The sequence below is a fragment of the Cynocephalus volans genome, chromosome 4, assembly GCF_027409185.1.
Source record: "Cynocephalus volans isolate mCynVol1 chromosome 4, mCynVol1.pri, whole genome shotgun sequence".
Classification (NCBI taxonomy): Eukaryota; Metazoa; Chordata; class Mammalia; order Dermoptera; family Cynocephalidae; genus Cynocephalus; species Cynocephalus volans.
Genome location: NC_084463.1, coordinates 112,581,432 through 112,607,332, shown reverse-complemented (window position 1 = coordinate 112,607,332; position 25,901 = coordinate 112,581,432). Strand labels below are relative to the sequence as shown.

At 41.8% G+C, this 25,901-nt stretch overlaps 1 protein-coding gene, 1 long non-coding RNA gene and 1 pseudogene across 4 annotated transcripts in view; all 3 read right to left on the bottom strand.

Annotated features, from left to right (window-relative positions):
* Positions 1 to 25,901, bottom strand: part of PARVA (parvin alpha) — a 153,291-nt gene that overhangs the window by 111,378 nt on the left and 16,012 nt on the right. The window lies entirely within an intron of this gene.
* LOC134374735 (uncharacterized) lies at positions 10,414 to 12,059 on the bottom strand. Its single transcript, XR_010023337.1, has 2 exons — positions 11,959 to 12,059; positions 10,414 to 10,699 (listed from the first exon to the last, which is right to left on the bottom strand). It is a non-coding gene; the product is annotated as an uncharacterized LOC134374735 (long non-coding RNA).
* LOC134377515 (small nucleolar RNA U3) lies at positions 13,679 to 13,795 on the bottom strand (annotated as a pseudogene).

Sequence of the window (25,901 nt, the reverse complement as noted above, 5' to 3'; positions counted from 1 at the left end):
CTCCCATTGGGCCCCTTGGCCCATGCTGATTTCCTTGGAAAACTTCTGAGAATGGGGTAGGAATTCAGTTCGATTCTCCTGAGGGCTCAAAGAGGGTGTCAGCAGGAACCTTCCAATGACTTTCAGTTTGGGCTTTTTTTGTTTTTGTTTTTCTTTCTTTCTTTTTTTTTTTTTTAAAAGATGACCGGTAAGGGGATCTTAACCCTTGACTTGGTGTTGTCAGCACCACGCTCAGCCAGTGAGCGAACCGGCCATCCGTATATGGGATCCGAACCCGGGGCCTTGGTGTTATCAGCACCGCACTCAACTGAGTGAGCCACGGGCCGGCCCTGTTTTTCTTTCAAATAAATGATTTCTCCTTCCCACCCCACTCCAAGTCTTTTAGCATACTCAAGCTGGCCTCAGGTGGCCTATGGTCACTTCCCATCAGAACCTGGTAGTGGTGGGTCTGTAATCCAGAAGAAAGGGTGCCTTGTAGAAGTTCTGCTTGCCAGAGGTGCCTTGTCCTGGGAGCTACCCAGCTAGAACACTCAGGTCAGGCCATCAGCAAGAGGAAAGGCTTCGTAACAGGAGGCCCTGGGCACAGAAAAGATCTAGAAACAGGATTTTGACATTTGGGAAAGTTTTTTCTCCTCCCAACATTGGGAGAGGCTCTGTAAACACAAACTTAACTTGGGCCCTTTTCTGTGGAAAAAAAGCTTAAATAAATCTTCTCTCAGAGTGAAAAATCCTTCTCTCCTAAAGATTATTTTTTATATTAAGCAAGTGATACATATTCATGGTAGAAAATAAATTAGAAGATGTAGACAGAAAAAAGTCACTTCAAATCCTACCTTTCAGATTTAATCACCGTTAACACTTTAGGTATACACTTCCAGATTTTGTTCAATGTACATGTAAAGATACATTTTTTTTTTTTTTTTGTCTTTTTGTGACCAGTAAGGGGATCGCAACCCTTGGCGTGGTGTCGCCCACACTGCGCTCAGCCAGTGAGTGCACCGGCCATCCCTATATAGGATCCGAACCCGCGGCGGGAGCGACGCTGTGCTCCCAAGCGCCGCACTCTCCCGAGTGCGCCACGGGGCCGGCCCGTAAAGATACATTTTTACACATATATGCATATAAATATATATATAAACACTCTGAAAAACGTTTCAGTTAATATACTGTGAAAATCATTTCACTCAATATAAAACTGCACTGCACTTTTAATATTATAGGATTTTATTATGATATACCATAGTTTATCTAACCAGTCTCATTAGACATACAGTTTATTTCAAGTTTCTCACAAGTGTGAACAACGCAATTATCAAAGGATTTACACTCTTGTCCAATTATTTCTTAAGAATAAACTCGTAAAAATGGAATTGCTCTATCAAAATGTTTTTGTAATATGCATAAATCTCCCTAATCAGTCTATTTCGTTGATATCTGAGTTTCTTTAAAGTGGCAGATCTGGGCATTGTGCTTATAATCTGAACCAGCCCTCGGCTTTCTCAAACACAGTTCTCCATTATAAGCAGTTCCAAAATAAAACTCCTTAAACCTCTTGTCTATGAGCTCATAAATGACTCAGTGGCATTTAAAAGATACACAATTTTATTTTGACTTTAGTAATCCACTAAACAGAGACCCACATGACAGATGTACCAGAATACTGGCCATGCAAGATGAATTTGTGCACAATTAGACTTAACTACCCACCTTCTGATCTGCCTGCATCCTCTGACCTCCCAGCTCTCTGCCCTTCCTTCTCCTGCTCTCTTCCTTCCTACTTTCCTTTTTTCTTCTTTCCTCCCTTCCATCTCTCCTCTCCCTAAGATTGCCTTCTTTCTTTCTTTTCCATTCCCTCCCTTTTCTCTCTCCCCTTCTTTCCTTCCTCCCTCATCTCCTCTTTCTTCCTGAAGTGGCAGGGACCCTTCCTTGGGGCAGAGAGTGCTGGAGTTCAGTGAAGGTTCCAGCTGCACAGAGAGCTGTCTGAGTTATCTGTGAAATCTTCAGTTTTTGGTATTCATTATTTAAGTTCTGTGGAAATGGGTTTGCTTTGAAGTCTACTGACTCATCCTCCTCTTTAACTTCTTATTTCCTGTAAATGATCCATTAGTTTTTGGCAAGATTCATGTCACACAGCATCTCCATCAGAAGGGGCTGTTCTACAGCCCTGGGCAGTCTGAACACTGCCTCTTGCAGTGGAACTGGAAACAAGATGGAAACGTGTAGACCCTGCTCTCTTGAAAGTTGCTTTGACCAGCCCTAGTGCTGCCTTGAATTAATAATGTGAAACACATGCTCCATCTGCCTGCTAAAGGGTGACAAAGCCATTTATGCTCATAATGGCCAAAATTATTCTGCAGATGAAAATTTTTGTAAAACTAGTCATACAGGCTAGTCAATCAACTTCACCAAGGGGGAAAATTCCCCCTCAATCATTCCACTTTCGACCTCTCTGCCAAAACAGCCAGTTCACCATGGCATTACGATGTTGAAAGAGGAAACAAATGGAGACTATAAACAGTTCTAAGTTTTCAAACTTTCTGCCCCTAATAAGGCAGGCGTAGATTAGTGCCAACAGCTAAGCAGAGAAGGCACTCTGCCTTTTCACAAAGATCCAGAGATCTGGGCAAGACACTTGTGGGTTTCAGAGACCAAACAAATCAATTACAAGGCTTTGTCTTTAAGAAAAAAATAAAACCAGGCTGAAAAAGTACTATTATCAGCAAAATACTAAATTTCTCTTTTTTTTTCCTGACTGGTGGGAGCAGAAAGATATCCCTTTGATATCAGAGCAAATAAAATTTGAGTTATTGACTGCTCATGTTAATGCTGAATTTTACTACCACTATATTTCAAAATGAAATTATTCTAACATCTATGCTTTGAATTAAGATCTGCGATAATATATATTATAGTCCAGAAAATGTCTTAGGTTCAGATGATGTAAAGGCTGATTCCCCTTGAGAGTAAACACTGGCTGTTGTTTCTCATCGGTTAAAGCTCTTCAGGTCCCTCCAAATAAATCAAGGTATTGATGACATCAGGGAGTGCTGCCTGGTTATCAAACCGCGTCTGAGGGTGGGGGTTCGGAGGGCAAGGCTATGCCACTCCATAATCAGAATGGTTGGTATGTCTTAAATGCAGGGTTGTCGAAATACAGCTTTCTCCTGCAATGTACAAGAATGAAAGGCCTATGAGAAAACTCAGCATATGGTGCACAAAACATAATTCTCTTCCCACTGTGCCATGCTGGAATCCTAGTTTCAAGTTTATCATTCCATCCTTGCTCCCATGAGCCCTACAATGTCTCCTGGGGGTATTCACAGATTTCCAGTCTCGGTGTAAGTACAGCCAGCAGCTGACTTGTCAGAAGTAAACTCTCTAAGCCCTGAAGGTCTTGATGCCGCCCTGTCTACCCTCAACATTACTTCATCAAGGTGTTCTCTTCATCAAGGAGATGGGATGGGAGTGGAAAGTAAGGGGTTAAGACAGCTGCCAGTGCCCAGGCTGGCTCCTGCCAGCTGTCACAATGACACTGTGCATCTAGCCTACACTCTGCAAAGAACACTGCCCTTCAGTCTGTGGTATGAGTTCCTCCTTTCGGAGGGAAGATGTCTTCTCCTTCCAAAAGCCTTTGTGTTACAAAGCTTTGCCATCTTCCACCAGACCCACTAATTAGATGTTAGTTCAAATCAATCCAGGGCCACAAACCACAGAACTCTTTGCCTACACCTGCAGATGGCTTCATACAACAAAAGAAATCTAATTCCATTTTTTAAATTACTTTTCACAATTCCTGTCACTTCTTACGAAAACAAGATTAAATGTTTGTAAGGACTCGTTTGAATATATTTTCACTTTCCAAGCACAAACTAGGGGACAAAAAGAAAAATGAAATACTCAGCAGCCACAAGACAAGAATGTCTTTCTCTCCCCTGCCAAATCAGAGCATGATACACATATAAGACCATGAGGCAACAGAGATATCTCCAAATGCTTTCTGATACATTATCTCATTTAATCTTACAATTCCTTAATGTTCACATTAATTGCAGTTTTAGAGCCTTAAATTCCTCCAGTGATGCTAAAAGATGAAAGAATTTGAAGCATTATTTAATACTAACTAGAAGCAAAAGAGGAGTTTTGGGCCTCTAAAAAGAAAAATTTCATATTTAAACCACTCAAACTCCTCAGAGTCCCATGAAACACAGCAGCTAAGTCTGTTGAATTTTTGACTAGGGAAGTGGGCTGTTATAAAATGTAAATAACTCCTAACTGGCATCTCTAGTTTTTTTTTTTTGTTTTAACTTAAAAACTGGAGTGCAATTATCTCTTATTTACTAGAGTCACAAACACTGCTGAAGGGAAAATAAACCACTTCTTTTGGGATGAAGTTGCTGACAAAGGTTTGACAAAGAAAAATAATTAATAGCTCCATCCTGGCACAGGACCAGTCCCAGAGCTCAGCTAAGTGAACTTGAGGATGAGCCAGGCATGGCTACATGTGGCCCTCGGATCCCAGGGGCCAGGCCAAGGGCAAGGCACACACCTGGTTCTGAGAACCTCAGTGGTTTCAAAAGGGACTTAGGCTATCGCATGGGACAAAAGTCCAAGAGGTTTTTGCATATCTTCCTTCAGTCAAGGATTTGTGCAGAAATTGCTTTGCTTTCTGGTTGCAGACTTTCTCCTGTTTAAGAAAGCTGTCCATGGGCGATTAATGTCTTTCAGCTGGAGGCGCAAGTGTTCTCCAAGTTTGGTTCTGGGCTCTACCGTTTAGAATTCTCATCCTGAGAAATAGTGGCAAGACAGCCATCAGGACAGAGAGCCGCCAGTGCCGGCTTCCTGGAACCTGCCTGGTGGGCACTTTACCTGACCACAATCACACTTGAGGGTTAAAACAGAGAGGTGCAGGTCACATGCAGCTGGGTCCAAACCCTTAGAAGGAAGAGTCTGCCTCCCTCTAAAAATGTGTGAGTTTCGAGTTTCCATCTTAACTTTGCTTTTAAAATAAACTACAAAAATATTTTGAATACAAAGAGTATTAAATTCTAGCAGATACCCCTCTCTTTATCTTGAATGCTAGGAAGCTCATGGCCCCAGAATGGAAAGATATTATCATCCTTTTTATCATTATCATTATAATGCCTATACATTTCATTTCTGTCTTGTGTGATAATCCCTTCCCTTGGGCACAGTCATGTTTTATGATTGACAACTATTTTATATCCTTTTGGGGTATGTTTGGGTGACTGGAAAGAGTTCAAGTCTTTAAGCCATACAGAATCTGATTTCTAGCCTTGACAAATCAAATAATGCTCCCGAGCCTCAGTTTCCTCATCTATGAAATATCTTTGTAGCAGAATGGGCAGAGATTACCCACATCTAATTCTCCTTGTAAGCCCAAAGGAAAATGCCTGGAACAGACAGATGCCTCCATCTCAACGCCTGGCACAGAGCTGGCACCCAATACATGAAAGCTACTGTTATTATTACTGTTAATAATATCAACAACAAAAACAGAAAAATAGATGTCATTGACCCCAGAGAGCAAATTCTTATTCAAACTCCATTATTTCTAATTAAGTCAGCTATTTTTTTTCTCCTTCCTCATAGAATGCAAAAAAAGCCCCGAGATTTTGGCTCCAACTTCTCAGTGATAATCTTGGCTTGAGGAATATTCATTAAGAGTTTCTGACCCAGGAAGAACTATTAACACTGAAGTGGAAAGGGAAATTAGGAAATCTGATTGAAGTAAAGGTCTGCCTGCTCGTATAACAAGATCATTTGCTCCTGAAAACGTTATATCTTGGCTATCAGGATCTTTTATCCCTTTCTCTGCAGGCAGACTCCTCTGGGGTAAAGGACAGTTAGGGGCCTACACATGTTTGCAGAACAGGCTGGTACATCCTGTCCTTGCTCCAGAGCCTGGCATATCAGTAGCAAAACAGACCTCTCTTTTGACACACTTTCTCTGAGGGTTCTGCCTGACCAAGGCTTGCTTCTGAAGGCACCAGTGAGCCTTCCTCCTCTAGGGCTGGGCTGGAGAACTGCTTCCTGGAGCCCCCTGGTGGCCCCTCTCCATATTCACACCACATTCTCACACACTTTGAGGCAGGGAAAAGATGGCCTTAAAAGATCCACCCAAGGGTTAATCCCTGGCGTCCATCACCCACAGGGTACCTATTTTCTTAGGACAATGGCAACACGCTCTTTGTTAAGGCTTGTACAGAAACAGTGCCTTATCTAACGTCAGAGTCATTCATTAAGCATCTCTTGAGCACCTACTGTGAGCATGAGGATTAGAAAGGATGATGACTCAGTCCCTGCTCTCAAGAAGCTTCCAGCATACGGGAAGAGGCAGACATGAGATCTGAGAAGGACACACAAAGACTTGTACTAAGGGAACCCCGGGACAGTGCCGGCCTCCTCAGGGAAATGGGAGAGGCATCAGGGAGGAGGTAAAAGTGAGACTGGATCTTATGGTCTTCTCTTACAGATTAGAAATTAGGCAGGGAGAAAAAGGAAGGAAGGCACTCCAGGGAGAAGTCAGTACTCCCCAAAGCCCAGACCTATTATGGAAATGTCGAGAAGGTCGGGTGCTTTCAGCAGGGAGGAGATGGGACTGGTGACATAGACAGGGGCTGGACCAAGAAGGGCCTCATAGGCCACATCAAGCAGCGTGGACTTGATCTTCTCCATGGGTGACTTCAAACCATGCTTCAGGCTTCCCATAGACATTTGATTCTAATTTCATAGACTCTGAGGCTAAGTGAAAAATGTAGTAGCCAGCCATGATCTGCTGACGTGAAATTTCTGTGTTCAACTCCAGTCCAACCATGAGAAGAACATTATACAAATTCCAATAGAGGGGCATTTTACAAAATACCTGACCAGTATCCCTGAAAGATTTCAAGGCCATCAAAAACATGGAAAGTCTGAGAACCTATCACAGCTAAGAGGAGCCTAAGGAGATGTGATAACTTAATGTAATATGGTAGATGCGAGGAACCCCAGGACAGAAAAAGGACACTATTAGGTAAAAACTGAGGAAATCTGAATAAAATATAGACTTTAGTTAATGATGATGTGTCAGTGGTGGTTCATTAATTGCAAAAAATATACCATACCAATGTACAATGCTAATAATAGGGGAAACTGGGTGCAGGGTATATGGGAACTTTCTGTACTATTCCCACAATTTTTCTATAAACCTAAAACTGTTCTAAAAAATAAAATTTATTTAAAAAAAATTATTTGTTCATCCAAACAGCCAAATTATTGTCACTGATAAACTTTATTATAATTACATGTTGTAAATTAGAACTTAGAAAATTAATTTATGCTCTAGTAACATTAGCCAACATTTATTGAGTACCTATACCAGGCCAGATAATCTGCTATGTACTTTACATACCTAATCAGATTTGATCTCCACAACGGCCCCATGAACTATTAGTATTGTATCAGTATCATATACCCATTTCACAGACTAGGAAAGTGAGGTACAGAGAGGTTAGACAACCTACCTGAGGTTATATAAGTAAGTGGCAGGGCCTGGATTTGAACCCAGGTCTGTCTGATACCAGAGTCCACATGCTTCATGATGACTTTATTACCTCCTGACTTTCAGTATTACACATTGAGGTTCGATGTGATATTTCATTGTAAAAGAAGGTTCTGTACTAATTATTTTTGATCTTTGAAGCCACAGCATAGGTGGAAGGAGGAGGAAGAGGGACAAGGTCAGAGCTGGGTTTTGGAGTGAACATTCTGGCAGCTGCAACATGAAGGATAGACTGGCGCAGGCACTGAGCCCAGGCCCCTGCTGCTGAGATTTTTCTAGCGATGTCTCCATAAGGAGGAGGAGAAGCAACCAGAGAAAACGAACTTCCCTAAAAGGATAAAGTAAAAGCCCTTGTGCAAGAACCTTCGGATCCAGCCCCAACCAATCAAACCACAGGCATGGCTGAGCCCCTAAGTGTGTGCCTGGCATGGGCTTGCCTCCACAGACAGGACCGGACGGTTAGGAAAGGGAAAATAACCGCAGCTCAAGAGACGGAGCAGCTGGCCCAGAGCCCCCACAGGGGAAAGGCAGGTCTTGGAGGGAATGCTTTCTGTGCGCTGGGGGAAAGAGGACTGCTTCTTGGAGGAGGCCTGTCGGCTGGGCCCTGAACACTAGGAAAGAGCAGATAGAAGAGTTTCAGGCAGAGCCTGGGCCAGTGCAAGGGGCACCCTAACCCTGCCCTGCAGCCCCTGTGCCTGCACCACCAGGCCCAGAAGATACTTGGCTGAGAGCCTAATCTCTTACCACTGAGAGGCACATTTGGAATTTTGTACGCAAAGAGGTTACAGAAAACACTAGCAAGTCCCCTAGACAGTTAATCCCCCAAAAGCAAAGATGCTATCTTACATAGCCAGTATATAGTGGGTACCAATAGACAGTGAACTAAAGGGAGACTTGAAAAGTCATGGGTCATAGGTCATATTTGAGTGTACTAAACTGGAGTTTAGAATCTTTGGTGCAAAAACCTTATAGTCGTTACCTGTGGCTACTGTAACAAATTACTACACACTTAGTGGCTTAAAATAATACGAATTTATTATTTCACAATAATGGAGGTCAGAAGTTGAAATGGGTCTCGCTGGACTAAAAATCAAGGTGTCAGCAGGGCTGCATTTCCTTCTGGAGGCTATGGGGAGAATCCACTTCCTTGCCTTTTCCAGCTTTTAGTGGCCACCCGCACTTCTTGGTTTGTGGCTCCTTATCCCATTCTCAGAGCCAGTAACGTGGCTTCTCTCTGACCATTCTTCTGTAAGCACATCTCCTTCTGACTCTTCTGTCCCCTCTTCTACTTTTAAGGACCCTTGTGATTACACTGGGCTCACCTGGATAATCCAGGATGATCTGCCTATTTTAAGGTCATCTGATTAGCAAACTTAATGCTATTTCCAACTTTAATTCCCCCTTGCCATGTAAAGTAATGTATTTATAGGTTCCAGGAATTAGAACATGGACATTTTTGGGGTGCTTTATCCAGCCTACCACAAACCTCATCTTTTAAGGTCAAACTATAGGAGATCATCATTCTGTCTCCAAAATGTGAAAATAATAACTATCTCTTATCAAGCACCTACTGTGTATCAGGCTCACCTCTAGGCACTTTACATACATTATCTTATGCAATCATATTTAATGCTCACCACCAGATCATGTCACTTTTCTGCTAAACTCCTCTAATGGCTTTCCATATGTCCTTGGGGAAAAGTCATAGCTTTCTGATGGCTGTGCAAGGCCCTGTGGGATCTAGCCTGGGCCCCATCTCCCACCAGCCTCCCCCTGGACCTCCATGCTTCGGCCATGTGGGCCACCTTTAGGTTACTTGAACTCCTGTGGCTGTACCTACTGACCCTCTTTCTGGAAAATTCATCCCTAAGATCTTCACATGGCTGGTCCCACCTCATTATTCAGATCTCAGCTCAAATATCCCAGCCTCAGGGAGGCCTTAGCCATCTATTCTGAAGTGATCACCCCTCCTTCCCACCAAGCCACCACTATCTAAAATTCTAATTGTTTGTTTTATGTTGCCTATTGTATCCATGAGACTATAGACCTGGTTTATATTATTCACTGCTATATCCCAAAATCTTAAAATAGGACTTAGCACATAGGAGACACTCAATAAATATTTGTTAAATGAACAAATCTGAGTTGTGTAAATGAGGAAACTAAGCGATATGGCCAAGTTTGTAGAGCTAGTCAGCTGGGATTCCAACACAGGGTGTACTCCAGCCTCTCAGTGAAATGACCCTGACCTCTTCATCAGAGTCTGGCTTGAGACGCAGCGATGGAAACACCAGGTCCCGCTCTTGAGCAGTCCCCTGCTCAGCGGAATGCAGTGAGGCAGCGAGGCCCCTGAGCAGGCTGCCACGTCCCATCAATCAGTGGGATAACTAAGTACAGTCTGCGTGCTCAGGCAGGAGGGCTACGAGAAAAGGAGAGGACGTGGTCACTGCAAACCAGGAATGCACAATCAAGCTGGGAAAACCAATCTAGAACATGAAACAATCAGAATCACCAGCGTATGATCCAGGGTTCACTATTGTGACAGGAAGGGCCACAGGGCCAGCCATGTGAGAGTACAACGGTGGTCACAGTCACGGGGTTTAATAATTAGGGCTGGGGAAGGGGCATGTGGACAACAGGGAAACACCCCAAGCAAAGGTGTAGACCCTAGACTAGCTAGGTGCAGGGCACATGTGAAGGACAATCAGCAGAAAGTACACAGGAAGAGGCAGAGAAAAACAGTCAAGTTAGAGCCAGACTCTGGAGGCCTTAAAAACTGGACTGAGGAATTTATACTTTATCTTTAGAATGATGGGGAGTCATGGTAGGTTCCTGAGCAGGAGAGAAGCCTGTATTTTAAGATGATTTATTTTAGCAATGGATTGACAGCAGGAAAACATGTTCCTTACCAGGCAAGAGGCCTCTGACCACAAAACACCTCTCTGCACCACAAAGCCCTGTCCGGGTTCTATTTTCTTGGGTTAAGCATTGCCCTCATGGTAAGGCCCTTTAAGAGGGCTGAGCAAGGGAAATCCTGAGGGTGACGCAGGGACACCCTAACACTTCCAGGCTTTGAGTGCACCAAACAGCTTTCCTCTGTGGTGGTGATCATTTGAGCAGCTGGGAACACCTGGGAGGCTGAAAGAAGAGACCAAGGGGAGAAAAAATTGGGAATTTTGACATGTAACTGAAGCCTAAGCAACCCCCCTTCTCCCATACCCCCAAAGTGAATATTTACAGTTTCCTGATTGCAGAAAACATCTTGAAAAGCTGGCCAGAAAGAATTTTTGATTTACCGAGCATGTTTTCAATGAAACATTAAAAAATATCCCTTTATGATTTATCTCCTCTATGCTTCAACTCCAAAGAATAACAATTTATATTTGTATGCCCTTTCCCTAGCATTAATTTTACCAATGATGCTTGCAGTAGAAAACTATATTTATACCCTATTTTTCCTGAAGACATCAAGGTAGAATTGAGGCTCCAGAAATAAGCCTTAAAAAAGAAAAAGGATGGTTACAGCCTCCCAAGGAATTGATCTTTCCATATTGTAATAATCATAAATACACATTTATATAACAGGATTTTCAGTCCACTTTGTTGACTTTTGTGGGGAACTTAAAAAGATGCCATCCTGTTTTTCTATGGGTGACAGCAACAGCAGCTCTGGAGGGCCATTGTTTTAATGTGTGACTGAGGCCTCTGCATCAGGGATTCCAGAGATTGAAATCCCAACCAAGCTAACCACATTGAACATGGGGCATCAGCACTGAGCCAGCAAGCCAGCAACAGCCAAGAGAGGACTGTAACAATGGCATCAATACTGGAAGACTTTTGTCCTTTCTCATCATATTCCTTCCTGTCCCAGGCTGTAAATCAGAGAAACAGGATGGTCTGACATTTGCGTTCTTCCAAAATCCATATGCTGAAACCCAATCCCCAGTGTGGTGGTATTAGGAGGTGGGGCCTTCAGGAGGTGATTAGGTCATGAGGGAAGAGCCCTCATGAATGGGAGTAGTGCCTAATATAGTTTGGAATTGTTTGTCCCCCCAAAGCTCATGTTGAAATCTGATCCCCAATGTGGCAGTATTGGAAGCTGTTTGGATCATGAGGGCAGATCTCTCATGAATAGATTAATGCCCTGGAGCTGGTTGTTTAAAGGATCCGGGAACCTCCCCGCTTTCTTGCTTACTCTCGGCCATGTGATCTCCTTGCACCCACCACCTGCCCTGCTGTAGAAGCAGCCCAGGCCAGATGCAGCTGTCCCAGAACCATACGCCAAATAAACCTCTTTTCTTCATAAATTACCCTGTCTCAAGTATTCTGTTACAGCAACACAAAAATGGACTAAAACAATGCACCCTTATAAAAGAGACCCAGGAGAGACCCCTCACCCTTTCCATCATGTGAAGAGACAGCTAGAAGGTGCCATCTATGAATAAGTGGTCCCTCACCAGACACCAAATCTGTCAGCATCTTGATCTTGGACGTCCCAACCTCTAGAACTGTAAGAAATAAATCTCTGTTGTTTATAAGCCACCCAGCCTACAGTATTTTTGTTATAGCAGCCAGAACAGACTAAGGTACAGGATGAGGAAAAAGTAGAGAAAGGGTCAAAGACCACACCAGCCTCCCACCCATGCCCTGCAGCCCTGCTGCAGGTTGTGAGGCAGACTGAGTCAGGAGGAGGGCAGGAGCACGGAACTGGATGGGAAACTATGGTTTTGATTTCAGATGGGGCCAGACCTTCATACCTATAAGTGAGTCATAATTAGCTAAACAAGACTGTCCTTATAGCTGGAAGAGACTAGAAGGTTGTGCAATCTGCTTCAGATGTCACAGAAATGTTTTAAGGTGGTGCCTGGAAAAAAAAACAAAACAAAACTGAAGCTTTTTTGTGTTTGAACTCCTATGGCAATCAGGCTATTCAATAAATGTATTATAATATAAAAATAAAACAAACTAAAAATAGCAATAGGATTTCATTTTTGACTAACAAATCAGGAAAGAAGAAAGACAAAATAATGCTCAGTTTTGATGACAGTGAGGTGAAACAGGTATCTCCATATCCTTCTGCTAGGACTAAAAATTTTCTTGGGCAGTGCATTTCAAACTTTAATGTGCATATGAGTCATACGGGGATCTTGTTAAAATGCAGACTTTGATTCAGTAAATCTATGGTGAGGCCCAAGAATCTGCATTTCTCATGATATTGATATCGGTACAAGGATCACGCTTTGAGAAAACTTAACAATGTATATCAAAAGCTTAAAATCGCCATACTTTTTGACCCAGTAATTTCATGCTAATGAATATGTTCTAAGGACTAATAAACACATAAGAACAAAGATGTTTTTAACAATGTTATATCTATAGTAAAAACCAGACACAACTTAAATATCTAACAACATGGAAATTTCTAAATAAATCATGGTAAAATCATTTGGTAAAAAGACAATATTGTCATTAAATATCAAGATCTCATAGACTGGTGCTATGGAAAATGTTCATGACATGAAGTAAAAAAAATCAAAATACGAAATTAAAGTGTATAGTAAATGATGGTTAGTTTTATGTATCAATATGGCTAGGCTACAGTAATTTAATCAAACACTGATCTAGATGTTGCTGTGAAGGTATTTGTAGATGTGGTTAACATCTTCAATCAGTTCACTTTACATAAAGATTACCCTCCATTAACGTGGGTGGGCCTCATCCAATAAATCAGTTGCAGGCCTTAAGGGCAAAAACTGAAATTTCCTTGTGAAGACGAAATTCTGCCTCAAGATTGCAGCAGTAACTCCTGCCTGAGTTTCCAGCATTCTCCCTATGGATTCTGGATTTGCCAACCTCCACAATAACCTGAGCCAACTCCTTAAATCTCCTCATTTATATATATATATATATATATATATATATATATATATATATATATATATATATATTCCTTATTGGTTCTGTTTCTCCACGGAACCCTGACTGATACACAGTATGATTCCAATTTTGTAAAATCAAAGCTAAAAACATATACAATTGGCCCTCTATATCCAAGGGCTCCACATTTATGGATTCAACCAACTGTGGATCAAAAATATTTGGAAAAAAAAGACTGCATTTATTCTGAACATGTACAGACTTTTTTCCCTTGTCATTATTCCCTAAGCAATACAGTATGACAACTATTATATAGCATTTACAAACTATAGAAATGATCCCTGAAAGTATAGTCTTGTATAGCATTTACATTGTATTAGGCACTACAGGCAATGTAGAGATGATTTAAACTATATAGGAGAATGGGAGTAGGTTATATGCAAACACTATGCCATCTTCTATCCAGGACTTGAGCACCGTGGGGGTCCTGGAACCATCCCCCACAGATATTGAGGGACGACTGCATATGAATCAATAACACTGAAAAACTTGGGCCCTATAACTGAATATATAGTATGAGTCTGATTCTAATATTAAAATATTAAAATATTTTAATCTAATATTAGATTTATCTAATATTAGATAAAATATTAGATATATGAACAATAAGAAAAGAAAATATATTCAAATATTAACAGTAAAATGACTATGATTTATTTTAATGTTCGTCTTTGTACTTAATATTTTTTTCCAGATTTTTTCTTATAAGCATGTGTTATTTTTGTAATCAGGGAAAACATAATTACAATATGATTTTAATTCGATGAAGTAATTCCAACATCCACTACAAGGTATAGAGCATGATTTTAGGCAACGTGAAGAAGAGAATATACTTCTTACCATCTTACCTGCTACTTAAATCAAAAATATTATTCGTGGCCTTTCCTCCAGACCTGTCCCAGCTCCCCCACCCCCGTTTTTGTCCCATTCTGCCTCCTGCTCCTTCCTTCTTGCACAGAAGGAAAAAGTCCACTCTCTCAAATGAAAAACGTGTTAGATGGGCAAGGCAGTGACTTTTTATCATCCCTGTTTTATAAATGAGGAAAGTGAGGCTGAGAGGGTTTGAGCTGTACCCTAGATACCCAGCTGATAGTTGACACAGCCCAAATTCCTTCCTTTGCAAACTGTAAAACTGGACATGTGTGAGTGATTTCCATTACTGTTCCCATATGGACCGTGGGAGAGCCAGGTCAATTACGTTACAGGGTCTTCTCCCCAGCCTTCCACAGTTTTCTTCAGTGACTTCAGACAATGGGTCATTAAGTTCCAGAAAAGATGAGGATGATGAGGGTCAGATGCCAGGATCAGAAGTGCTCCGGGCTCTGTCACATGTCCAAAGTGTCCCAGCCAGGGTCCCAATGACTCAAGCTCCATAAGTGGAAGTGAGCATGGCCACCCGCACTGCCCCAAATGGGACCAAATTCAGCACTTTCTTTCCACTCTCAGCAGCCTCTCCAGTCTTCACCGAATCATTGGCACAAGGCCCTGGCCAGCTGCCACACCCATACCCATGAAGGGATGGCCTGACTGGAGAAGACTAAGGACACAAAAGTAGCTCCTACTGCAGGAAACTTCAAGGTCTGCCTCTGTGGAGACAGATTGGGCCCCAGCACCAAGGGCTTTCTCTCTTCCCTCCTCCTGGGTCCACCCAGACTGAGCATTGTCTTGAATCTCTTTAGGACTAGACCCCTTTCCTGGGGCCCTGACACTCTCCTTGCCATCCCCAGGGAACTGAGCCCTGCTGTACCAGCATCTCTGCCACAAATGGGCTGATCTCCCCAAATCATAGGCCCTTCACCCCTAAGCCCTGGCACCCTAGAATATCCTGCTATAATCTGCAATCCAAAGACCCGAAGGCAATGCAAGCTGGAATAGTATCCAGTGTTTGCTGAACAAATGAATAAACAGTCTATGCATGGGCCATACTACTGAGGTCCTGGCAAGCCTCCTATCCAAGCACTTTCCAATGATAAAAAAAAAAAAAAAAAAGAAAGAAAAAGAGTCACATTAAATGGTGAGCCAGCTGGGCAGCGGCCTGGTGTGCAAGTTTACAAGAAATGCTAAAACATCCCTGGAATAAGTTGGAAATATGGTACTAGTTAACTCAGGTTTCCACATACTGCTTCTTGCACAACTGGTAAAGTGTACATTGGTCTCACTTCTGTCAAAGAAGATAGCACATTTGGTGAGAGGGAGAAAAAGCACAGTCCTCCCTGAAAGCTATTTTGGATGGACATGTTTACACTGCCAACGTGCAACATGCAAGCTGTAACAAGAGTCCATGCCACCAAATTCAAAACCAGCCCGCTGACAGGAACCTGAAGTCAGCAGGGCCAGGTCAGCTGAAATTTTGAAACCAAACTAACCTTAGCCATTAGAGATGGTTAGTGGGAATAACGTGATGTTCTGAGTAGCTAAATTTTAACTCTTTACCATATTTTCTAAGACATTGCTTAGTGCAGAAAATCACATGAAATAAACACATGTAATGTCTTATTTTGAACATTAAGAAACAGGCTTACTAGTTTTGTTAATGTAAGTAGCAGTTTTTCCCCATAAATGTTGAGCATATACGTTAAGTATTTGGTCTCGATACTGTATGGGTCCCACACTCAGGACAACCCCCCCACCCCCACCCGTACACACAGGGGAAATGCTCAGAGCACTGGCTGGGCCCAGGGAAGGCTGGGGCTCCTGTCATCTCATACAAAGCCTCTGAGAATTGGCTTCCCTGATGGTCATGTACGGTCTCATCACCTGCTAGACTAATCAGGGCATCTGCTTCCCATCTTGGTGACCTCCAAACCAAGGACTCAGGCTGCTTGTGGCAAAACCAGAAAAGCGAGAGAATTCCTCTCCCACTCTTCCCACCATTATGAGAAATGGATATGGTGGAGGAAGTGGGACAGGAGTGGGTAAAGTAGAAGGCAGAGCGGAGCGGGGGTTTCACAATGAAGCCTTGGGAAAAAAAAAAAAGAGGGAGAGAGAGAAAGGAAAGTGAGAAAGGTGGATAGGCCCTTAGAGCTTCCCCACACTGGCCTCTGTAGAGAGGGAGGCGGCCAAGCCACGTGCTAGCGGAGTTGATGATGTGTGCTTCAGCCCCGGGGTTTAATGGGCAGAGCTAACTCAGCTTGTGGAGGGGGACTGGGAACGACCTTCTCAGCTGTGCCAAGTACATTACAGAAAAGTTACCGTAAGCTTCAGAAAAATGTATTTGGGTTTCTGGGACTGAGTTGAGGCCCAGAATGGGAAACTCAACAACAGGCATTAAACTTCTGGATGGAGGGCCAGAGGCAGGAGGGAAATCAGCTCCTTCTTACGTATGTGTACATATTCTCCGCAGCGAAGCAGAACGTATGCGCTGACATCTCTTTCAAACAGTGAAGAAAGGAGACAGCTCATCGCTTCCCATTTATTATTTACTATGTGCCAGGCACCATTTGCTCAATGCACCTTATACATATTAACTCATTATCTTACTTACATCAGGAGAAAAGTACTACTAGCAGTTTCCCCTCTGTAGAGAGAGAGAAAGCTGAAGCACAACGAGGGTAAGTAATTTTCAATTTTCCCAAAGTTACACAGAGAGTAAGAGCAATCCTGTAAATTTTCTTGTGACCAAGGGAAAAACTGGAAATTAATTGCATAGTACCCATCAACATTAGTTAACACTTACTGAGTCCTGACTATTTGTGCTACGTACCCACTTGTCCTTCAAATCCACTCTCTACCATGGTTGGGTTTGACCAATGGATGAAGTCAGAAATATGAATGCTTATTTCCCCGGCCCCCTGCCTGCTGGGCCATGAGTGGCAGTCACTGTTCTGGTCTTCTGAAGGCTGTTCTACACCTGCAGCTTTCTCCCCAGCATCTGGTCAACACCCTGGCCCCTGGTCCCTTAAGGCCTATAGGTATTAACCGGCCCCTGCTATCGTTGGCCTTGAGGTGCTTCACCTTTTTGGCTCCACTCAACGCCACCCTTTTGAAATGAGTCCCTTCATTACTCTCTTCAGTCACTACATAGAGTGTGCCAACTCTTCCCTTCCGGGACCTTGACTGATATTTGATGTTATGGTACTAAATTTACATAATTTTTTAATCCTTACATCATCAGCCCTACAAACGGAAGGCAGCTATGCTCAATACTATACCACCAACGCATCAGCCCTACAAATGGATGAAATTATTATCCACTTTTTAACTTGAGAATTCTGATGGGTTGACTAACTGCCCAAAGCCACACAGCTGATTAAGTGGCTGAGTCTGGATTTGATACAGGCATTGACAATCCTGTGCCTAGCCTAACTCCCCTTAACTGTACTGCGTGATATCGCCCTGTAACGTAAGTTGTGTGGAATGTCTTAACTTATTGGGTTGTTTAATTATTCCATTTTAAGAAAAGGAAAAAAACATTTTCTGCACCCTCAAAGACTGACCTATGGTCATGGTTTCCCAATCCTACTGATCCCTAAAGGTTACTGCTCTGCCACTGGCTATAAAGGAGAGTTGGCGGTACATAACTGCATTTCAAAAACCAACCCTTATAAAGTAGGGACCATCATTCCTGTTTCACAGATGATTCTATAATTCAGTACAATGAACCCCAACTTCTTAAGAGTCACAACCAAGGTGAACAGCAATGCTACAGAAGCTGCGCTGGCACCAGCGTGTTTCACCATCTGTGTGTACTGCGGAACACTACTGTGCAAGAGGCTAGCAGGTGCTTCTTGAGAAACAGACAAAAAAAGTTTTGAAAAAACTTTATAATATGTTTTACTTTTCCCCAGCTTTGGAAATTCAGAGAGTATATTAAGCCTTAACAGCAGGAAAAGACACACTTTTAACCTAGCTTTTTCCAAACAAATTTGAATATAATGTGTACTTTTTTCCTATGGACACATTAATTAATTTAGCTTTCTTAAATATAAAATTAAACAAATTTTCATTCTAAACTCCCTTAATATCCACATATTTTAGTCAGTTATAATTATTTGCCTGTAAGGTCACTATCAGTTCCGATTATGCTCTTTTGTGTTGCTTAAAAATATCTGCCAGCCCAGACAAAGGACCCAAGGCCTGCTGAGGTAGGAATCAACCGCAGTGAAATACTCTGGTCCCACCGTCACTATTATACGCTGCCACTGACATACGCTTTGAAAAGGTGCGCTTTGGGGCACATTGAGAAATCACTGTCTTATTGACAAGTACCTCCTAGTGTTATTAAAGAGCAAACAAGCCCTCAGCAAACCTCTTTATGGGAAATACAGGTCAACAGTTATTGCCAGATGCCAGCCTAAACTGTCCTGGTCACTCCTCTGGCTTCACTTTTCTCGCACTGATAGTAGAGCACATAGCTAGCACAAGGAATACAGTCAAATATTGGTGTTCGCATCTAGAATTTCCTAAAATCATCCAGGTTTCAAATATTCTTCCTACTTTCCTATGATTAACAAAACTATGTCAGAAATTCCAACGGAGAAGTAATTGCAAAAATTGATTAATTCCAACCGGTATGTAATACTTATAAAATAAGCCCAAATCACATAAAAGAGAGAGAGGGAAAGAAAAAGTAAAAGAAAAAAGAAAAGAGAAAAAGTATGACTGGGGAAATAATTAGAAATACTCAAGAAAAGTCCCATACACTTGCTACACTATCACTGCATAGTATTTGGTATGAATTCAGGTGGGTTTACTGAAGATGGGGACCATCACGGTCATATAAAAGTATCCTCCAATTCTGACAGCAGAGAAAAGGTGGTCCTAGACAGTGGAGATAATGTAGGTCAATATCCACAGACTTTCTGTAGAGATTTACTTGGCCTCCAGTCTGAAGTAGTTTGAAATCTGTTCAACATCATAAATTTTTATTTTAGGGCTCAACTCAGTATAAAGCAAAAGAGGAAATATAAATGGCTACATGCATGGAGAATGTTCAACCTCACTGCTACTAATAGAAATTCAAATAAAAGCAATTAAGGTTGTTTCCATTAAATAAATTGTAATAATAAATGCAGAAAAGGATATAATTAAGCAGGCACTCTCATAGACTACAGCTGAGAACATATACTGGCATATCCCTTTTATAAATTTGGTAATATCTATCAAGAAATGTAAAAGGCTTCATAATGTTTGACCCAGTAATTCCATTCTAGGAAATCTACCCTATAGAAGTAATATTAAATATTAAAAAAATATTTATATAAACACTGTACCACTGTATTTTTACAATGGCAAATAAGTGGAAACATTCTAAACCCACCACTTAGAGCACAGATTGGTAATCTACGGTACATCTTCCATATGAAATTATAGTCATTAAAAATTATACTCAAGAATTGTTTACAGTAACATTGTAATGGGAAATGTAATAAAGAAAAAGAATAGAAATATGTATACAGACTTAAAACTACAACAACAAAATACGTAGAAAAAAGACTGGAAATAAGTCTGCTAAAATGTAAACAGTTTTTTTCAAGGTCAGTGCTACTCAAGAGTGTGATCTGTAGACTAGCACCAGATTGAGTTGTCTGTTACTTGTCCATGACTAGAAAATAATTTTATTGTAAGCATTTAGAAACTTTTAGCAATTTGGTATTGCTGTGACATCCAAATGCACATACCATGGAACTGTCCAGTTGAATAGGGTATAGACTGTTGTCAAGCTTAAGAGTGTTACAGGTGACAAAAGCTGCGTGGTAGTCACACACAGTAGGACATCACAGCCCACAAAGGACTGGAGAAAAAAAAAACAAAAACAAAACTGCCCCTTCACCTAGACCACTGGTCTAGGTGGTAGCACTGCAGGCAAATATTTCTATACTCTTCTTATGTTCCAAAATTTTTATAATGCTATATTGCTGTTATAGGAAAAAAACCCAACATTTTACTTTTTTAAATGCAAGAAAAAAAGAAAAGTAAATGTCATTCAACCTCGACTGCTATATCTTTGGAAAACTTTTCTATAGAAATGTACAAACATATACCAAGAGGCAGGATGACAAAGTAGTTAGGAAAATAGATTCTGGAACTGACTGACAACCTTGGTTTGAACTCTAGCTCCACCATTTACTAACTGTGGACTAGTTGCTCAACCTCTCTGTGTCTCAGTTTACTCACGCAATAAAATGGGGATAAAAATAGAACCTATCTCATAGCTACTCATAGGGTTTGTCAGGACAAAATGAGTCAATGCTTAGCAGGCCTTGGAACACAGTAAGCTCTACACAAATACCCACTGTTAGGACTACAAGTTGTAGGCAGGGGTGGGAGCCACAGTTCCCAATGTTTCATTTGCAAAATGGATCAAGAGGCGTAGCAGTAGTAGTTGTAATAACAGCAAGTAATATTAAGAGCTTTATGTGTGCCAGGTGCCGTGCCAAGTGCTTGACATGAATTAGCTCCTTAAGTATTAACAACACTAGAGATTGGTACTAAGTTCTTTTTATCTCCATCATGTAGATGGAAAAACTGAGATTCAGAGAAAAGAAGTGACATGCCCAGGGTCACCAGGCTATTAGATCAGTCTCTCTCCAGGGCACAGGGATAGGCATAGGAGGGCAGGGATCCCTATAGGGTGGCTGCAAGCCCCTTATGAGCAGAAATGCCCAGTGACTCATTCTCAGGGGGAGCTAGGGTTGCCAACCTATTCAAAAGACCAGGCCAAAAGAAAAATCCAGTTGTTTCCAGGGCCCTCATTAGGACCCCCTCGCCCAGGCCAGTAAACAGCAGCTAGCCTTTCTCTACAGCCTGGTTGGGGTGTTAGCCTAGGGGAGTGACCTAAGTCCCTAGGAAGGCAGCCCTTGGAATGTAACAGGAGGATGCAGGGGCTCATGAGTCATTCTGCCCTTCCCCCTTGCCATAGCCCTGGATGTACTTTATTATCTCCCGTCACTGGGTTTTCTGCTCCTGGTTGGCTGCAGGTTGGCGGAGTACTCATCCCTAAAAGGAAATTAGTCTGTTAACAAGTCCGATCTCTCCCTGCCAAGTGGACTGGAAGGGAACTGGCAGGGCCCAGCTGTTTTGGGCCTGGAGGAATTTGAGGAGGTAGAAAGGCCTATGCTGGGCTAAGCAGAATACTTAGCAAACCCTGGCCTCAGACCTCCACTCGGGGATGCTCTTCTGTGATTTCTTCCTCTGGTGAGAAATCTGGGCCCTGTGCATCAAAGTGTATCCACTGCAGAAGAGTGTGAAATGTCTACGTATTTATACTGAAAGCTGAAGGAAGACAACAAAAGGCCTCCCCCACAGAACAGAGGCAGAGGGCCTGCGAGTGGGGAGATGGTTAAGAACACACAGGATTTTACCTTGAAATCCAGAACATCCTGTCTGTACCAAGTGCTGAAGACAGGAGCCTGAGAATTTGTTGCCTAAAAATGTGTGGCCAAGGAAAAGCATTTCCAATAATATTAGAGATCAAGATAACTTTTAGTTTCCACCCCCTGTTTTCAGGACCGAATTCTTAGCTAAACGTAAGACTTTTAAAATGTGGGTATGTGATTTTCTTCCCTAGTATTTCCTTTTTGGAGAGAAATTTGGTAATATCCAGCAAAATTCAAACCTAACACATTTTCGACTCAGCAATTCTACCTGTAAGAATTTATTGTACAGATAAACTGGCACAGAAGGTTTTTATTTGTTTGCAAGCATGCTTAATGAAGCATCATTTGGAGTAGCAAAACACTACAAAAAACTTAAACATTCATCAGTAGGGAACTGGCTACACACCTTTATGTCTTCACTGGCACATCCATGCAATACATAAAGCTGTTTTAAAAATAGGTAAGAGCACACGTGAAAGATACCCAACACAAATAGGTAAGTGGAAGAAAATAAACTGCTGAACACGATTAACAATAGTATTTCAGTTATATAAAAACAAAACAAGTACATATGATTACAAACAGAGCACTTCTTACAGGCTACACTATTATCTCTAAAGCCTGGGAGTGAGAAAATAGAAGGGGCCCTTAATTTTCAGTATATATTGCTGGCCTCTTTGAATATATATGTATAAATATATGTTTACCGTAAACATAAACAGTTTTAGCTAGTTTAATAAAAATAGAAGTAATAACATGAACTGGCTAAACATGCTGTGAACAGGAGGAAAGTTCCATGAGAGCAAAGATACAGAGCCTCGGCAGTGTCCGGCAGGGGCCCACTGAGGCCCAGGACTTTTTAAAACATGTTACAAGTCCCAATTCATTTCATCTTCATGATAGCCTTGTGAGGTAGGCACTAGTAACATCCCATTTTGCAGATGAGAAGGCTGGAGTTCTGAGAGAACGATGAACTTTCCCAGGTCACACAGCCAGGGTGTGGTGGAAGCAGGCAGTTCCAGGGCCCAGAAACCTCTTTACCAGGCTTGCTTCTCAGAAAATGTTTTTGAACAAATGGACAAACTAGAAAAAAATGCCAATACCTGTAAATTATGAAACAGTTACTATTGTTACTGTTGATTTATGATTGTTAATTATTATTATTGATGAGTGAGAAACAAATACTATTGAGAAAAGCCAGCTGTGTTACAGTGGGCAAAGAGCCAGACTTCAGTATTAAGAAACTGATGAAATCCCTGTTTTACCACTTAGTAGTTGAGAAACCTTTGGCAAATCACTCTGCCTCTCTGAGCCTCAGTTTCCTCATTTGTAAAATGGGGATAACGGGACCTCCTGGGATTCCTGTAGGAATTAAATGTGATATATGAAAGCCTGTAGGTGCATGACATATGTTGGATTCATGTACAAATAAAAAGGAAAAGATGCTGAGGATGGAATAAGCTATGCTCACAGCATCACCATGCAGACCTCATATTTTTCAACCTTCTGAGTTTTAACAGAGAACTGAAAAACTTAGTCACACATATTCCAACGATCTAAATGGGAAAGCAGGTTTTAATTGTTCTGATCCTGCCTCTAGAATATTGCTTTAGGGCATTTAATACCAATCCAAATGCCAGGTTTAATTTGCATCGGGTCGTAAGCTGGACTGTTGATTTTAGGCGGGGACTTGGGAGGCCCTCCTAGCCAGCCGGGGAGCAGGCCTCACCTGGGACTCCGGAGAACTGGTCAGCGGAAGAGGCCGAGTCTTTGATGGATTTTCACTGTTTAATTAAAGTGCAGCTGGGGCCTGAGGTTTTATTTGTCAGGGGTTGCGCAACTAGCCGATGCTGAGGCCATTTGGCCAGGACTGAGCCCAGACTTTGGCCTGGTCTCTCCCTTGCCCGGGAGGCCTGTGCTTTTCTACTTTCGGAGGGCTCCAGGGCCAATATTCAGGAGCCCACTTCTCCAGGCACGAAACACTGCCTCCTGGAGAGTCTCAGAATCAAAGTTCAAAACGCACCAATGGCTTCCAAACAGAGTCCTGAAGACCTGCTTTACAGAACAGCTGATCTTCAGTAAACTTATGTTCGGTGCTCTGAGTCAACCCTCACCACTTCCTTTACTGTCTGGGGCTACAGTATATCTACCCTCATGATTCATTAAAGTCTTCTTTATTATAATTATAATGGAAGTTTTCAAATATACCCAAAGTAGAGAGAATAGCACAACAATCCTCCATGTACCCACCATCATTCCACAATTAATGAACAGCCTATGTCCACTCTTATTTCCATTTGTACCTCATCCCTGCATTGCATTATCTGAAGCAAATCCTAGGCATTTTATCGTGCCATCACCCATTCACAATTCAGTATGCATCTTGAAAGATACAGACTTTTTTTTTTTTTTTTTTTTTTACCATAACCACAATCATTCTGGCATCCTATAGGTTAACAATGATTCCTTAACATTATCAGATCACCCCTGAGTATTTACATTTTCCCAATGGTCTCATAAGTGATTTGTTTGAAGCAGGATCCAAACAAGGTACCAGGGTGGCTTTGGCTTTCTCATCTTCTCTCCTCTTTCCTTCAGTCCCTACCTGGCACAGTGGTTGTGTGTGGGGCGTTCAAAGTCCAGTGACACCTCTTACTAAAATGGCCTTGAACATGAAACCAAGTTCTCTGCTTCAGCTTCCTCACCAGGAAAATGGAACGAATAATAATTCCCTATGTCATGTGGTAATTGTGAGGATGAAATGAAATAGAACATGCAAAACATTTAGACCAGTGCTTGGCACCGAGCAAACACTCAATTAGTATCAGTTTTTATTGTTATTCTTTTTCTGAAACCCAGTGACTTTGACATTATCCAGGCAACCAAATACATGTGAGAAGGAAACTCAGCAAAAACCTGATTCTCCACATTTTTTCCACATTTTTCTCAGATTTTGGACCCACTATTCAGAGCAAGGTAGTGGAGTGTGCCAGGTAAGAGCAAACCTCTGGAGTCAGAATGCCTGGGTTCAAATCCCATGTCTTCCACTTGTCAAAAGTAGCAAAATCATGCATGTGTTTGCCAAAGTCACTTCCTTTCTTTCTGTTGTGAGAAACACAACAAAACTATGTTTCTCAGCCTCTCTTGCACTTAGGTGTGGCCACATAACTGAATTCTGGCCAATGGTAAATGGGCAGAAGTGATATGTACCATAAAACCTGGCCCCCAAAACCTCCCACTGCAGTCCTTCCTCTCTTTCTCACCCACCGGCTGAGTAGTGAGGACTTGAAGAACCTGGAGGAAGACAGAGCCATAAGATGAAAGGGGCCTGGATCCCTGAATGGCCACATGGAAGACAATCCAATCAAGAACAATGCCACTAGGTTCTGCTGTAAACAAGAAATAAACTTTAATTATATTAAGTGCCTGAGAATTTGGGGCTTATCTGTTACAGCATGTTATGTTACCTTAACTAGGACACTAGCTTTGACCTTGAGCAAGTTCCCCACCTCTCTGTATCTGTTTCTTCGCCTAGAAAAGGGCAAAGATGCTAATTATATGTATTTCATGGGGTTGTTAGGAAGATCAAATAAGTTAACACTCTCGTACAATATATGTAAAGCACCTACCACAGTGCCTGGCCAATAATATTACTGCATAAGTGCTTGACCCGATGCACTTATATTATTATTGGCATTGTTAGTATTATTATTTGAAAAATAATGGTATATCATCAAGAATGTCCACATTTTACTTAAATGTACAAATTGTAAATCTTTGCTACTTTCCTGATACGAATTTTTTTTTTTTACAATTTGAGGTTAAAATGGTTTCCAGCCAGTTTCCAATTTAATAATGATAGCCAGTGGTATAACAGGATTATGACAATTTGCTCAACAAGAAATATTTCAGGAATACAGTCATTCTGCAAGATAAAACACATCTAATACAAGATGTAGCATGTCTCTGTGTCCCAGTCACTGCTAAAAAATGGGAGGAGGAGACTTCCACAGTGTGCACCTTTCCGGGTTAACAGCCAGATGTCTTATAATGCTCGGGACTGAGGAGATGTGCACTGAACTCTA